Below are 14,647 nucleotides of genomic sequence, written 5' to 3' on the forward strand. Positions count from 1 at the left end.
TCTGATGCACCTTGATTCACAAGGTCATTTCAACCGATTGTTCTTTAACAGCTTTTTTGCCTTGGTGCTTTTTGGGTTCCTTAGTTAGAATGTTTGGAACTCTCAGCATATCACAGGCATGTAACTCAACAATTCATTTTCTAACTCAAGTTAGCAAAAGTTAGCAAAGGCGGTATAAAATACTGTGCAATCATTAACGTAATGTTTTCAGTAGCAGTTTAGCTCCTAAGTGAAAATGCAACAAATCACAAAAGAATAATGCAAAAGTAAAGCCTTGTTTTACAGCTGAACCTTTGCATGCCTGTACTCTTTTTTTTATTGCAGTCCCCTAAAAAGACCAAAGCTGATCAACCCTGGGATTCTGAAACATGCTCAGTGTGATGGTGGTAAGCATCCTACTCTTTACCATTCAAATGTGATGTGGCTCAGAGCTCGTTATCAGTTAACAATGGCAAACCTTAGAGCTCAAGGTTCAGCTAATTACTATCCTGCTTATGCCCAGACCAAGGCCTGTAGTCAGAGAGAGAAAGTCACAGTAGCAACTATGCAACTGGACAAGCAAACATTGCCAGACATAAAGGGTGTACATACCTCAGTGCATGTGCATGCACTAGAATGCAATCATCATCATCATCATCATCTTCTTTTGGCTGTTCCCGTTAGGGGTCACCACAGCGGATCATCTGTTTCCATTTCTTCCTGTCCTCTGCATTATGCTCTTTCACACCAACCACCTGCATGTCCTCTCTCACCACATCCACAAACCTTATCTTAGTCCTTCCTCTTTACCTCTTACCTGGCAGCTCCACCCTTAGCATCCTTTTCCCAATATGCCCAGCATCCCTCCTCAGCACATGTCCAAACCAACGCAGTCTCGCCTCTCTTGCTTTGTCTCCAAACTGTCCAAACTGAGCTGACCCTCTAATATACCGATTCCTAATCCTGTCCATCCTAGTCACACCCAGTGCAAATCTTAACATCTTTAACTCTGCCACATCCAGTTCTGACTCCTGCCTTTTTCTTAATGCCACCGTCTCCAACCCATATAACATAGCTGGTCTCACTACCCTCTTGTAGACCTTCCCTTTCAATCTTACTGCTACCCGTCTGTCACAAATCATTCCTGATACTCTTCTCCACCCACTCTACCCTGCCTGTACTCTCATCTCCACCTCTCTTCCACACTCACCATTACTCTGAACTGTTGATCCCAAGTACTTAAACTCATCCACCTTTACCAACTCTACTCCCTGCATCCTCACCATTCCTCTACCCTCCCTCTCATTTACACACATATATTCTGTTTTAGCCCTGCTGACTTTCATTCATCTCCTCTCTAAAGCATATCTCCACCTCTCCAGGGTCTCCTCAACCTGGTCACTACTCTCACTACATATCACAATGTCATCTGCAAACATCATAGTCCACGGGCCTCCTGTCTGATCTCATCTGTCAACCTGTCCATCACCACTGCAAATAAGAAAGGGCTCAGAGCTGATCCTTGATATAATCCCACCTCCACCTTAAACATATCTGTCACCCCCGCCGCAGTCCTTACCAATGTCACACTACCCTACTAATGTCCACACTACTGTCTACTGTCCACACTACTAATGCACTAGAATGCAATAAGATGACAAAATAAGGATGCTATTATAAAGGGCCCACTGGATTATTTTTTGTACCAGAAATAAGAGCTGGTAATAGGAGTATAAGACAGCAGGAAAAAAGGGGCAAAAAGCAGAAGGAAACAGGTAAGGAAAGAATGTGATGGGGAGGGGAAATAAAGATAATATTTCTTGTGGAACAACATACGTGGGATGGCAAGGACACATAAGGGAGAGATAGTTGATTAAGGGATAGAATGAATATGGTCTTCTCTTCTGCCCTGACAGTATCATACCCAGGGGGAGGTCAACACCCTGTCCACCCTCCCAAATGGATCCTGGTTGAGATGTTCCTGACAGGGCCGGACAGTGAGGCAACTCTACTAGTCACAAGAGGCGTCTTTCATGAATGGCTGATGTGGGTGTCTTCAACTGGTTCTGCAACTCGTCTATCCACCCCTACCAATTCCATAAGAATTGAATAGTGCCTCCCCTTGCAGAGTCTGCAGCAGGAACAACTATGCTGCCAGCTGTTGAAGCACCACCAGAGGCAGGGCATGACAGGATATCACTCTGTAGGTTCACCTACCAGAGAGGCAGCCCCAGCTTGTTGAGCAGCAGATTCAGAAGCTGTGTGGCTGGCTTCTCTAAGGGATCCTGGAGCCAGGCCTGGCCACTGGCAGTGCCATGACAGCTGCTGTACATAACTGAAAAATAAAGAGAGAGAAGTAACATAACAAACAGAAAAAAAAGTTTTGAAAAGAAACGATAGTGGAAGGAAAGGGAGGAAGAAATTGCATTAAATCAATAAAAAAACTGTATGACAGGACATTAGGAGTAATCATGTGATACAAACTACAAATTCAGTGGTGGCTAAAAAAGGAACAGCACAGCTGTCTGACATCTAATGGTTAATATGCCATGATGTACTATCTAGCAAGATGCTCAGAGGAAAACGTCTTCAGGTGTACTATTGCTACTCTGCCTACAAACTATTATGTCATTCTGTCAACAGTGGCATAGCTAGAGTTTGTGCCACCTAGGACTGTCTTTGAGTTCACCACCCCCCCTCACAAAAATCATGGTCAAATGCCCCCCATACACAGCTCCCCCCCCCCCGCAACCATTCCAGTGCCCCAGTACTTGGCTATTTCTCCCCATTTACCATAAACACTGTAATGTGCATACTGTTTTATGCTTTACGTCTACAATGATTATTTGGATTTCATTTAAAAGTTTTATTTTATATTTGATAGCACAAACACTGATAGACATCTTGCTAAACAAAGCAATACAGTCTAACAATGAAAACAGATGGCATTAAAACTTCTCTGCCCCTGAAACTCACATTCATTGAAACAACATTGAAACCCACATTCAAAGAAAATGCATCTGACCAGTGGCAGATAAAGTTTACCTTTGGGCTGTTTTCAAAACATAGGCCCCTTGCACACATATTTAGGAACATGCAAACCTACATGTGTTCTTTGATTCACCTTCCTGATTGTATTAAATTATATTCCTTGAATAACACAGCAAAATTAGCACTAAACTTTTCTTTCCCTGAAGCTCTCAACTCCTTGTAAAATCTACTTGAAAATCAGCTATATCTCTCAACCTTGCAGCACAAGAAATCTGGAAAAAGCCAAAATGTATTGGGGGTTGGAGGTCCAAAACCAGGAACAGATTTTAAATGTTGCTTGTATAATCTTAGAAAGTTGCTAGAATAAGATGTGTTGTGTTACCATGTGTTTCCTGAAAGATAGGAAGACTAAAACTTAAATGGCTATCATTATTTAGTGAATTCAGTTCTCACTGATTTGCCAGAAAACCACAAATTTTAACTGGAACAGACCAAAAGTATGAAACAGACATTCCAGACATTCTGTGAAAATCTGGAGTGGACAAAGTGGTGATATGGGTAGAGAATTTAGGCTTTTGTTTCTTGTACCTAAGGTACAGGGTTTGAGCCTGAGTATCACTAATCACAAGGTATACCTAACTGCACTATGTGTGTATACACAAATATAAACATTTTACAGATCTTTAATATGTGTAAGCCAACATATATTTAAATTTGGGAAGTCTTGCTTAAATAGCTTTGTATCTTTTTATGATTGCACAAGTGGAGCTATATATTCAGCAAACTCATTTTGTTGCACTGTGTCTTGGTTTAGCCAAAGATTTTGACTGTGTGGACCAGATTCCAAAAGATTAAATGTAGCATTTTGGAAGGCCTCATTTGGCATGCAATGTTGCTATGAACTTGCTACTCTGTTCTTCCCCCAATACAACACTAATACCGAGGGCAGGGAATGCCTAACTAATGTTGTACACTATACCAGAATCTCTGTACAATAGTTGGCATGCTAACCCTGGATATGTAATAGGATCAGACAGAACAGAAACAATATATGTTAATGGACTTCATTACCCATTCATAGTGTATTCTTACGCTGTCAAATCCTCAGACATAGTCCCCAACACACAACAAATATTGCAATCCCCACAGCAGATATGATAGGGAAGACTCCACCATGCATTTGGCAGAATTGCTGAAAGTCAAGAGGCGGTATGTTATGATGATGCACAGCTGTAACACATACCATTTAGAATTGTAAAATACATTTACAGTCATTGCCTGTACAAAAACAGGATGACTATGAGTAAATCAATATAGCACATGCATACAGCTATCTGTCCAGAACAGATAGTCTATTGCCCATGAGGAGTGCTCCTCCTGTATGTTAGAAGTGTCACTGTAAGCACAGGGGCATTTCCCATGTAGTGACTGCAGTTCCATTGGTAATAAAATCAGGAGAACAAATTAATGCCAAAATGTCCTACTGCATTCAGTGGGTAACAAGTTATGAAAAATGTATTAATTGGCATGCTGTGATCAGGGAAGTAATGGTATACTGTGTCTAAAATATAGGCACATAAATATATGATTTTGCATTAGCATATGCTGCATGATGAATCCTGTAAGTCCTTTTCAGGATCAGGAGAGATGAAAATGCTGAAGGTAGTATGCTGCCCAGACCATAAAGTCTTTGAGAATACATCTCTATATTTCATTCTGTAGTTGTTAAAAACTTAATTGACCATATTTTTGTTCTCTCATCCACCAGGTCTTGTCCAGTGTCTCTCCTTCCTTTGTCTAATCATCCTGTTCGTTCATCTCTTGGGGATGAGATCCATCACTCTCCATCTTGGGCAGGTGCCCTATGGCCTTTTCATTCCACATCTAGAGAACCTAATCAGCACATGTGATCCCTCAGAGAGGTGAGAAGCAGGCAGTAGATAGTGGGCCAGATTGCCACACTTGGTGAATATCCCTCTTTCCTTGGAGTACTTAATCTCTGCTGTGGATCACTAGAGTCCCAGTAGTGCAGCCGATCATGGGAAGCCTGCATGCCTCCACACGCATGCTAATCGCCATCCTTACAGAATCAATATCTACTGCTCCCTCTAGATGTCACCCACCTGCTGAGCCAGAACTACCTCCCGCTCCCTAGATCAGGTAAAGCAAATAATGGTTGCTCACTTCCATCCTCCGTGCCCTGCTCCCACCAACACACATACTTTATATCAAACACTGGTCATTTGGGCTCCAGCCCTGTGTGCCATGGAACTAGGTAGTCCACTATAATTGCAAAGATTTGTTTGTTAGGCTGGATAAAATTGGCTCTGTAACAAAACAAAAAAAATGATTAATTACAGCCACCAGGGACCTTATCATCATGGTCAAGTATATGAAGTTAAAATATAATTTAACCCACTAAAAATTCAAAAATCAAAATGTTTCTGGCATGCCTGCTAGTGCTACAGTGACAAATGTGGCATTACCTTAGACAAACAAGTTCAGTAGCCAGACTGAACCACAGATTAATGTTACTAGTGGAAAAATACAGATACTATTTTCTGCCTTTTGCTACTCATGTGAAACTTAAATAACTTTCTACTGGAAAGAAAATCAAATTAAAATATTTACCTTTGCATACCTTTTCAATTAAACTGCTACCATCCTGCACACAAAGCAAAAATATTTACAAAACATACCCAAATAAATAAAGTGGCAGCAGCAACTGCATTCAACAGGTGCACTGGCAAATATTGATATGTTTACAGATGTGTGCAAGCACACCATGTCTGTAATCCATTCGGGAAGTGCAAATAAAGGAAAAAAATTATAAAGCCAAATAAAATCTTGCTCAGCTATAAATATTGTAGCCACCAAACTGAAGGAATTTATTGATGTTTGAACAAATGTAAGACGATGAATGCTGGCATATTCAGAACTTTTCAGGTATTGTACTCTATTTTATTTTATGAAATAATTAGATTAATAAAGCACCCACTCTACTAATCTAATTTCATGGACAACTGTCAGTATGTGCAAGGCATACTTTGCCAAGCCACCCAAGTACATTACAGTAAACTCTCAGTTAACCGGCACCCATTGGGATTGGTAGATGCTGAATAACTGTAGTTTCTGGTTGGTTGAGAGTTACTATTAAAAATAGGCCAGACTAATACTGTACCGTATAGTATTTGTTTGGTTTAACTTCCTCTTAGGTTGGGGAGAGAGAGAATTTATTCCTATCTTCCTTTTTAAAACTCTAAAACTCTAAAAACATAAGGTATGTTTCTGCAGGGGGCAGGACAGAAAGTGCAACACATGAAAATTGTACTGTGTTTCTTTTGATTTTTTTTTTCTGGTTGCTTAAGTTCCGGTTAACTGAGAGTTTACTGTATTTATAAAACATAAGGCATTTTTGAAAATAATGTCACTGCATAATCATGATGTTTCATTGCAATCTCACAGATAATTCACATTTTACCCATAGTGAGAGAACTAAGGGCAGGATTTACACAGAACCAGCCTAAAGTGGAAAGGCTGCGGCAAAAAGATCCTGTTAAAGTGATTGCTGAAAAAAGTTATTCACAGACACATCAACCACAATGAAGAAAGTCCTCATTATCATCTAATGTCCATATTTCTCAGTTACTCAGTGGTTACCACAAGTCCAGACAGGCCCTTTTCTTCTGCCCTTGCAGTAATCACCACTAGCGACTGATGCATTGTGTTAGTACAAGCACCCCTGTCATTCATTCCCCCATACACATGTACGTATCCAAATATACACACTCACTAGGCACATTCTTACCTGTCCCAGAGTTTACAAAATAACCCTGATGTTACCTCTTACATCCCTTATAAATCGAGTATTATTACAGTGTGTCAATAATGCCAGTCCTCAGGCTTTCATTATTCTTATTGTTCAGAAAATGTATCAGGATGCAAGTCTTGTTGCTCTATCAACTCGTTAAGTGGATTAGGGTAATATTTATAAAGACTCCCTAGTGCCTTCTAGTGTCCCCCCAACTTTGTCTGGAAGACTTGAGCATGGTTCCCATATGTCAAGGACCTTTAAAGTCAATCAATAATGCCAGACATTTGAGTAATATACATATTATTGTTCAGTAAAATTATCCAAATGGAATTGCTCTATTAACTTTTATGTTGATTGCAGTTTGTTTGTGTCTTTCGGCTTTTCCCGGTTAGGGGTCGCCACAGCGGAAATCCGGTCTGCTAATGATTGGCAGTTGATTTTTACGTACCGGCTTGCCAGGCCTGACACACAACCTTCAACAAAGGTATGCCCATTCATGCATGTCTCCACGCAGAAGACGCTCTAGCTGAGAATTGAACCAAACAGCGTCTTACTGTGAGGCGACAACGCTACCGCAGCACCACCACCATGGGTCATTTTATGTTGATTGCAGTAATATGTAGAAATACTCCCCTGGTGTCTTGTGTTTCCCCTCCAATATATTTTTCATGAGGCAAAACCAGTTTCTCTAACACCTTTCTGGTGATTAGAATGTAGAAAAATATCTCTTCTGTCCATCATCCCCTTTTATATCCACTGATTGATGGTCTGGAGTAGTTGAAAAGTATAGACCCTCCCAACAAACACCCACACCCACACAAATATACACTGCCACAAACATGCACACAGGCATCCTGTACATCACAAACTTCCCTCAACCAATCGCACTCACACACATACTCACCCATTTACCTATACACATATATATTTAGCCTATTTCCTAACTGAACCAATACTTTTGCCACCTAGGCAGACACAGACACACACACACACACACACACACACACACACACACACACACACACACATACACACACAAACACACACACACACACACACACACACACACAAACACACCCTTATTGGCAAAGCAGAAAAATTCCAAAAACTTAAAATTGAGTGGATGGACAGGAAGACCAGGACTTCTGAGCAACAACACATATACAGACATGATGCAACTGGAATGGAAGAACAGAATGTTAATTAAACTACTAAAGTAATTATCCCAAAAGTGCCACTGGGTCATACCACCCTTCTTGTCCCCCCTCCCCCAGCTACACCACTGTCGATCAATATAAGCAACTGCCTTTTTTTACCCATCACTTACTGTACCACTGGCGTATGTGTACAGGCCTACCACTGAAATGGGTACACACACACACTCTACCTGTCTGATGTGCCAGGCTTAGGAAACCATATTCAAGTCAGTGCCAATACCTAGACAAGTATGCACAGAAACACTTTCCCATGTACAATTTACAAATATACAGACACATTCATCAGAACTAATACAGTAAATAAAATCTCAAGAAAGAGCATTTCAGTATTGATAGTGAATGATATATATACCTCTGTGCATGGAAAGTCACTCTATCCTCATCCAGACTAAGATATTAAGATATTCTTCTTCTGAATAGCCTCCTGAGCTGTGGAGAGAAATGCAAATACTTATTTACATGCCTTCACTGTATTAATCAGGAATCAGAATATCTGTGATGAGTGCACTGATATATTTACAATACATCTCAGGTGTCCATACTTTGACCTCTTATTCCCATCAATGCAGAATGCCATGATGGTGCCTCCATAGCTGACTGCTGTAATGGCTGAACTTCCCACCAGAGTGAGGTATGTCAGAAGCATTGCAACATCACTGATAGCCCTGCCAAGTCATATATCCATCTTATACTGGGGACCCTCATAGGAGTCCCCCAGTCAGGTGCTTTTGGTGATCCCTGTGCAGAAAATAAAAGAAAATCATTGATTCCTTGCTGCACCACTGGATAGCCCCTGCTGAAACCAGTACCACTGGATGGCATTACCATGCTCTAGTTCTCTTTCATGAGAACAATGACTGCTTTCTATTTCAGCAATTGTCATGAAACATAAGGCGTCTCAGTAGTGAGACTTCTGGGAGAGTCTGAAGCATATAGTGCTGATGTTCTTCTTTCAGCTTTTCCCAGTTAAGGGTCGCCACAGCGGAACTCCAGTCTGCCAAGATTGGCAGTAAATTTTTATGGTACCGAGGTGCCAGCTCGACTCCCAACCTTCAACGAAGGCACGCCCATTCTACACATGTCTTCCAAACACCACTCGACTGCGGGGAGGACATGCAGACTCCACACAGAAGGCTCTTCAGCCGAGAATCGAATGGAAGAACCTCTTGCTGTGAGGCAACAATGCTACCACTGCACCACCGCGGCTTTATAGTGCTGATATTAATGTCATTTCAACATAGAATAAAGGTGTGTTAAATGGAGCAATATGTATGCATTGTTTGCATCAAGTTTAATATTGATTTCATTATTGCTCTTTAGCACTTTCACTGGCTAGAAATGTAATATATGTTACGTAGCGTCTCTATTTGTGTGATTGAAACAGCCACGAATGCTCAGTGTGCTCTGCAGGTGCATATGTGGGATCACAGGACTGCAAGAACCTTTTAACATAACTGGTCATAGCCCCAATGTTTAGAAAGATTCAAAAACATTCATGAGTTAAGCCCTCATTTGCATACTCACTTCAGTCAGAGGTGCGAATCCACAGAATATAAACCATTGCAGACTCATTGTGCTACAGAAGATGACAAAGAGGGATAACACTAAACAAATTGCTTACACATGAACACACGAGTGAAAAATGTGTTTGGAAAGAAGAAAGCAATGGTTCTGACTTTGTGAGGTAAGACCTACTTTCCCTAACTTTTGTCGTCTGTCCTGGAGTAGGTCTGGCTTGAACAAATGTCTTAGGAATGCGATGTTTGACTGTAGTAGAAACATTTTAACGAACTGCTGCAGAAAGAAGTGCAATTCAGTCAGATCCACTAATTGAATGGTTAGGTTAACCAGGGACAAACAGCTTGTAGTGCAGAAGTTACTCGGCATTTAGAAAAACACAGTAAACAGTTTTAAACTGCTATCTACTGCCATTTTGCAATGTAGACAAGGTGAACATGCAGTTGTCAAGAGTATGTCTGCTCTTATTGTATGAGAGTGTGTTTATCATTCTATTGAATGCTGGCAGTGCAGCAAAGACATGCTTAAAGTATGTTCAGTCACCCATTCATTGAAATTGATATGCTCTGCTAGCTTTGATTGACGAAAAAATAGCCTTTTTTGGAGGGGGATATGTTCACATAGTGGAAGTCCCACAAATTAATAGAGCCTTAATTGATAATGATTATAAATATTTTAGTCACTGTTATAGAGCTGCCTGATATGATTCCTTGTTGGATAACGTGATATCTTAATGAAGTTATAGCATGTATTTTGGATAGTTTTACCAAACTATTTTTGTTTGCTGGGAAGTAATGGTGGGGAGGCAATTTTTGGCATTGATGATCTGTAATCATAAAATATATTTACAGACACCTACATAAAACTGCATGACTAGACCAATACAGAGGATCATTCCAAAGTCAGTCCTATCCACATACTCACAAAGCTTATTCTTTCTCCATACAGCATAACACCTGACAAAGGAAAGACATGAACCTACAAGTTCTCCATTTTAGAAAATGAGATCTTGTTATAGGCCCTCCATCACCACTATCAATGGATATTCAGGCAGGAAGATTCTGACTGACTCTACAGTGATTGTGCATGGCAGGATGCATTAAGTTACATACATCCAGAATGTGGCCAAGGCAGCACCTATGAAAAACTCCACTGTTGGACCACTTACATTATCAGATATGTCTTAAAGCATGCTGCCCATCTTATTAGGACGGATTGGGTAACAGGAAGCAGCCCATCAGCTGAGCCACCATGAACTGAAATGGAGGTGTTTCCTGTCTCTCTGTATGGAAGATCAGACTCATCCCTATCCCATGATGATGTGCTGGACCATGGTGTGGAATTGTGGAGAGCTTCTAGAATCTCTACCGGACATGACCAAGGTTTGTGTCAGTACTCCTGAATCAAGTATATACTGCTAAATGGTGTACTTTAGCACATATCGCTAAATGTAGGTTTCTCTATTGTGTATGAATATCAGGTCTACATTCAGCAAGAGCTCTGCACATGGTGAAGTTTAACTTTTTATGTTCTAACAATATCTGTCAAAACCATCATTGCTGCATAGGGAATAAAGTAAAAGAAATGGATGTTACATATTGTGGAGAGTTTAATGTAATGCCTTCACAGATGAAGAACTATAAGGTCCACCAACATGGGTATCCTATTATCTTATGTTGGAGAAAGTCAAATTCTAACAAAGATGACCAGCTTGAATGGACAGGGAACATGGTGTCTGCACTGGATACAGGGAATAAAGAATCCAAATCCCATACTCAGTCAGTGGGCATGGCCTCTGTGCCAGTGAAACCCACACAAGATACACAGATTACAAATGAAGGTCAGGTTGTCATGAACAGAGCTAGATGGGAAGCTATGACTCCTCCTGTGGTATGGCGCTCATTGTCCACCACAAGGTTCACAGGGCATGGGGAGGACAGGGATGGTTGGAATACTGGCAGCCATAGATACCAGGGGTACTAAACCCTCCTTGAACTAGCTGTATCAATGTCTGCAACACAACAAATGTGCAGGGCCATTGTAGAGGCACAGGCCAACAACACCTCAGTCTTTGCAAATATGGTATTTGTGTGATGACCTGAGGGAATACGGTCCCATATATGACATTCTGGACATGTCCTGTTACCAGCTAGTGCAACTAATGTCCTTTATTACTCACAGGAAACATGTTAGGCACCCATCATGTAGCCACTCCATGTAGTGTTGATACACACACACACACAATCAAATAAATGGATGGCATACAACTTGTCTATCACTTTATCTAATCACAGATCATCAAAAAAGTTATCTAATCACATCATACTTAATAGCATTCTTCAATGCCTTTTACCAGTTATAACTTTAATAATAAGGAAAGTTTATGATATTTCAGTAATCACATGTATGACTTTTCTTAACAATTTATAAGTAAAATTGCAGTTTGCTTTATTACACTGTGTTGGGTTGGGCAATCTGGTGGTGAACTGCCAGTGTTTTTCCCTTTCTTCCACTGAAGTGTGACACTGGAGTTGTTATTTATAAGTTAGGTAAGCTGGGTACAAATCTCCCCACATGGGAAGATGGGCTTGCCCTGCACCCTGCAAAAAAAAAAAAATTCTGTTTTCCTGTTTTTTTTTTTTTTTACTTTCGATGATATAGATAAACTGTGTTTAGATACCTTGTCTTTTAGGTGAAATGATAGGCTAAGATATATATATATATATATATATATATATATATATATATATATATATATATATGTATATATGTATATGGATCTACTTTACACACCCGAAATTTCAGATAACCAAAGACTAAATAATCAAGACGAAAAAGCCAAATCTTCATATACACAAATGTCCACATTGCTGAAATGTTTCCCAGGGTAAGTAACCACTGGACCAACAAGGGGAGGTTTACCATTTTCCCCACTGTAATGTGATGTCAGAGTTAGTATATTTAGTAAGGAGGGGTGTGGGGGGCGCATCTCCACACATTTCGGGGTGTGGGGGGAATAGTTCCCCACCTGAGCTGGTTGTAGATGATGAAGTGTGTTCTATGTCTGTTTTAGGCCCAGTGGTTATTTACCCTGAGAAACATTTTGGCAATGTGGACATTCATGTATATGAAGATTTGGCTTTTTTTTCTCAGTTATTTGGTCTTCGATTATCTGAAATTTGGGGTATGTAAAGTAGATATATATATATATATATATATATATATATATATATATATATATATATACTACAAACTCTTGATTTCTTAAAACCAAAATTTTAACAAAAGAATAACTAAAAACTGGTGTCTTTTAGTTTTAAAACCAGCTTTAATCTATTCAGTTATTAAATTTTCCATTTTAAGAACTCAAGCATTCATAGTATGTTTTAATTTTTTATGTGCCTTGCCAATCTTTGGGATTTTTTGCTCTTTTTTGCACAGGCTTGGGTTTGTTGCCTAGCTTCTGTAATAGATTAGTGTTGGTTTTGAAAATTCCCCAATTTTTTCTTGCTGTATTTTTGATGACATAAGAATCGGTGCTGTTTTGTGCTGCCAGAGCTGTGGTAGAATCTGCTGAAGATGTTCTATTCATCACTTATTAGACCTATGATTGAGTACAATGCCCCGTTCGGAATGTATCTGACCAGACACCTGCTGCAGCTTGAAAGGCCCCAAAAGTTCCTCACCAAAAGGATAAAGGGTCTCAAAAATATGTCTTATGCTGCCCGACTGAAAGAACTCCAGCTCTATTCAGTCTCATACCGCTTGCTCAGAGGTGACCTGTGCCTGACATATAAGGCCATGTCAAACCCAGATTTGATGAATATGCTTCACCTCAAAAAATCTAGATCCCTCAGAACCACAAGGGCGGAGACTTAAACCTTGACACGGTTATAAATAGAACGTGCTGGAGGGACAGATTCATCACCCAGAGACTCCCTATGCTGTGGAACAAAATCCCGGTACATGTGAGGCAGAGCACCTCTCTGGTCTTGTTCAAGAGGAATCTTGACCAATGGATGGGAGATTGCAGATATACCCCAGGGATTACTTCAGCGTCACTGCTTGACAGAGGCACAGCAAAATGATAGGCATAGTTTTTATTCAAACTAAAGGGGTGGCGAAAGCCACATAACTATGGGCTAGGCTTATAAATGCCCTTGGGCAGATAGCCTAGTATGAACCTATGAACCTATGAACCTAATGGTGGTTGTGATAACATTCACTATCCTCTGATTTTATTTTTTACTTTATCCACCTTTGGTAATTAATATACATATATATATATATATATATATATATATATATATATATATATATATATTTTATATATATATATATATATATATATATATATATATATATATGTATATATATATATGTGTGTGTGTGTCTACCTGATAACACCAACACACCAAAACACCGACAACGAAATAACCGACATGAAAAATCCGAAAGAAACTGAAAGTTCAAAAACAAGAAACTTCACATGCCCGACAAACCACAATCCCGACAATCAACAAAACAAATACCTTTCCCGAAAAACACACACACAACACAAGCACACCAAAAACCTTACAAACCTACACTAAACATTACATACACAACTATCTATGCACTAACCTTAACCCAAACCCTATCCCTACGGTCCTTCACTATCACACACTTACCTTACCCGCATCCTAACCCTAACTCACTTAATCTACCCTTAACCCTCAAATCTGTCACTATTGCACACTTACCTTACCGGCACCCTAACCATAACTCACTTAACCCACCCCTAAACCTAAAGTCCGTCACTATTGCACACTTACCTGACCCGCACCCTACCCTAACGTCCATCACTATCACACACTTACCTTACCCACACCCTGACCCTAACGTCTGTCCCTATCGCAAACTTACCTTAACATGTCGGTGTTCTCGGCGTCGGGATTCTCAACTGTTGGTCTTCTCAATTGTCGATCTTCCGGTGTCGGTGTTCTCATTGTCGGCATTTAGGACTTTCGGCATTTTCAGGTAGACCCATATATATATATATATATATATATATATATATATATATATATATTGAGAGAGAGAGCTAGATATGTGGCTGTGGCTGCTAGGGTGCAGTGATTAGTGTTGT

The sequence above is a fragment of the Protopterus annectens genome, chromosome 6.part0, assembly GCF_019279795.1.
Source record: "Protopterus annectens isolate FY-2018-M chromosome 6.part0, PAN1.0, whole genome shotgun sequence".
Taxonomy (NCBI): Eukaryota; Metazoa; Chordata; order Ceratodontiformes; family Protopteridae; genus Protopterus; species Protopterus annectens.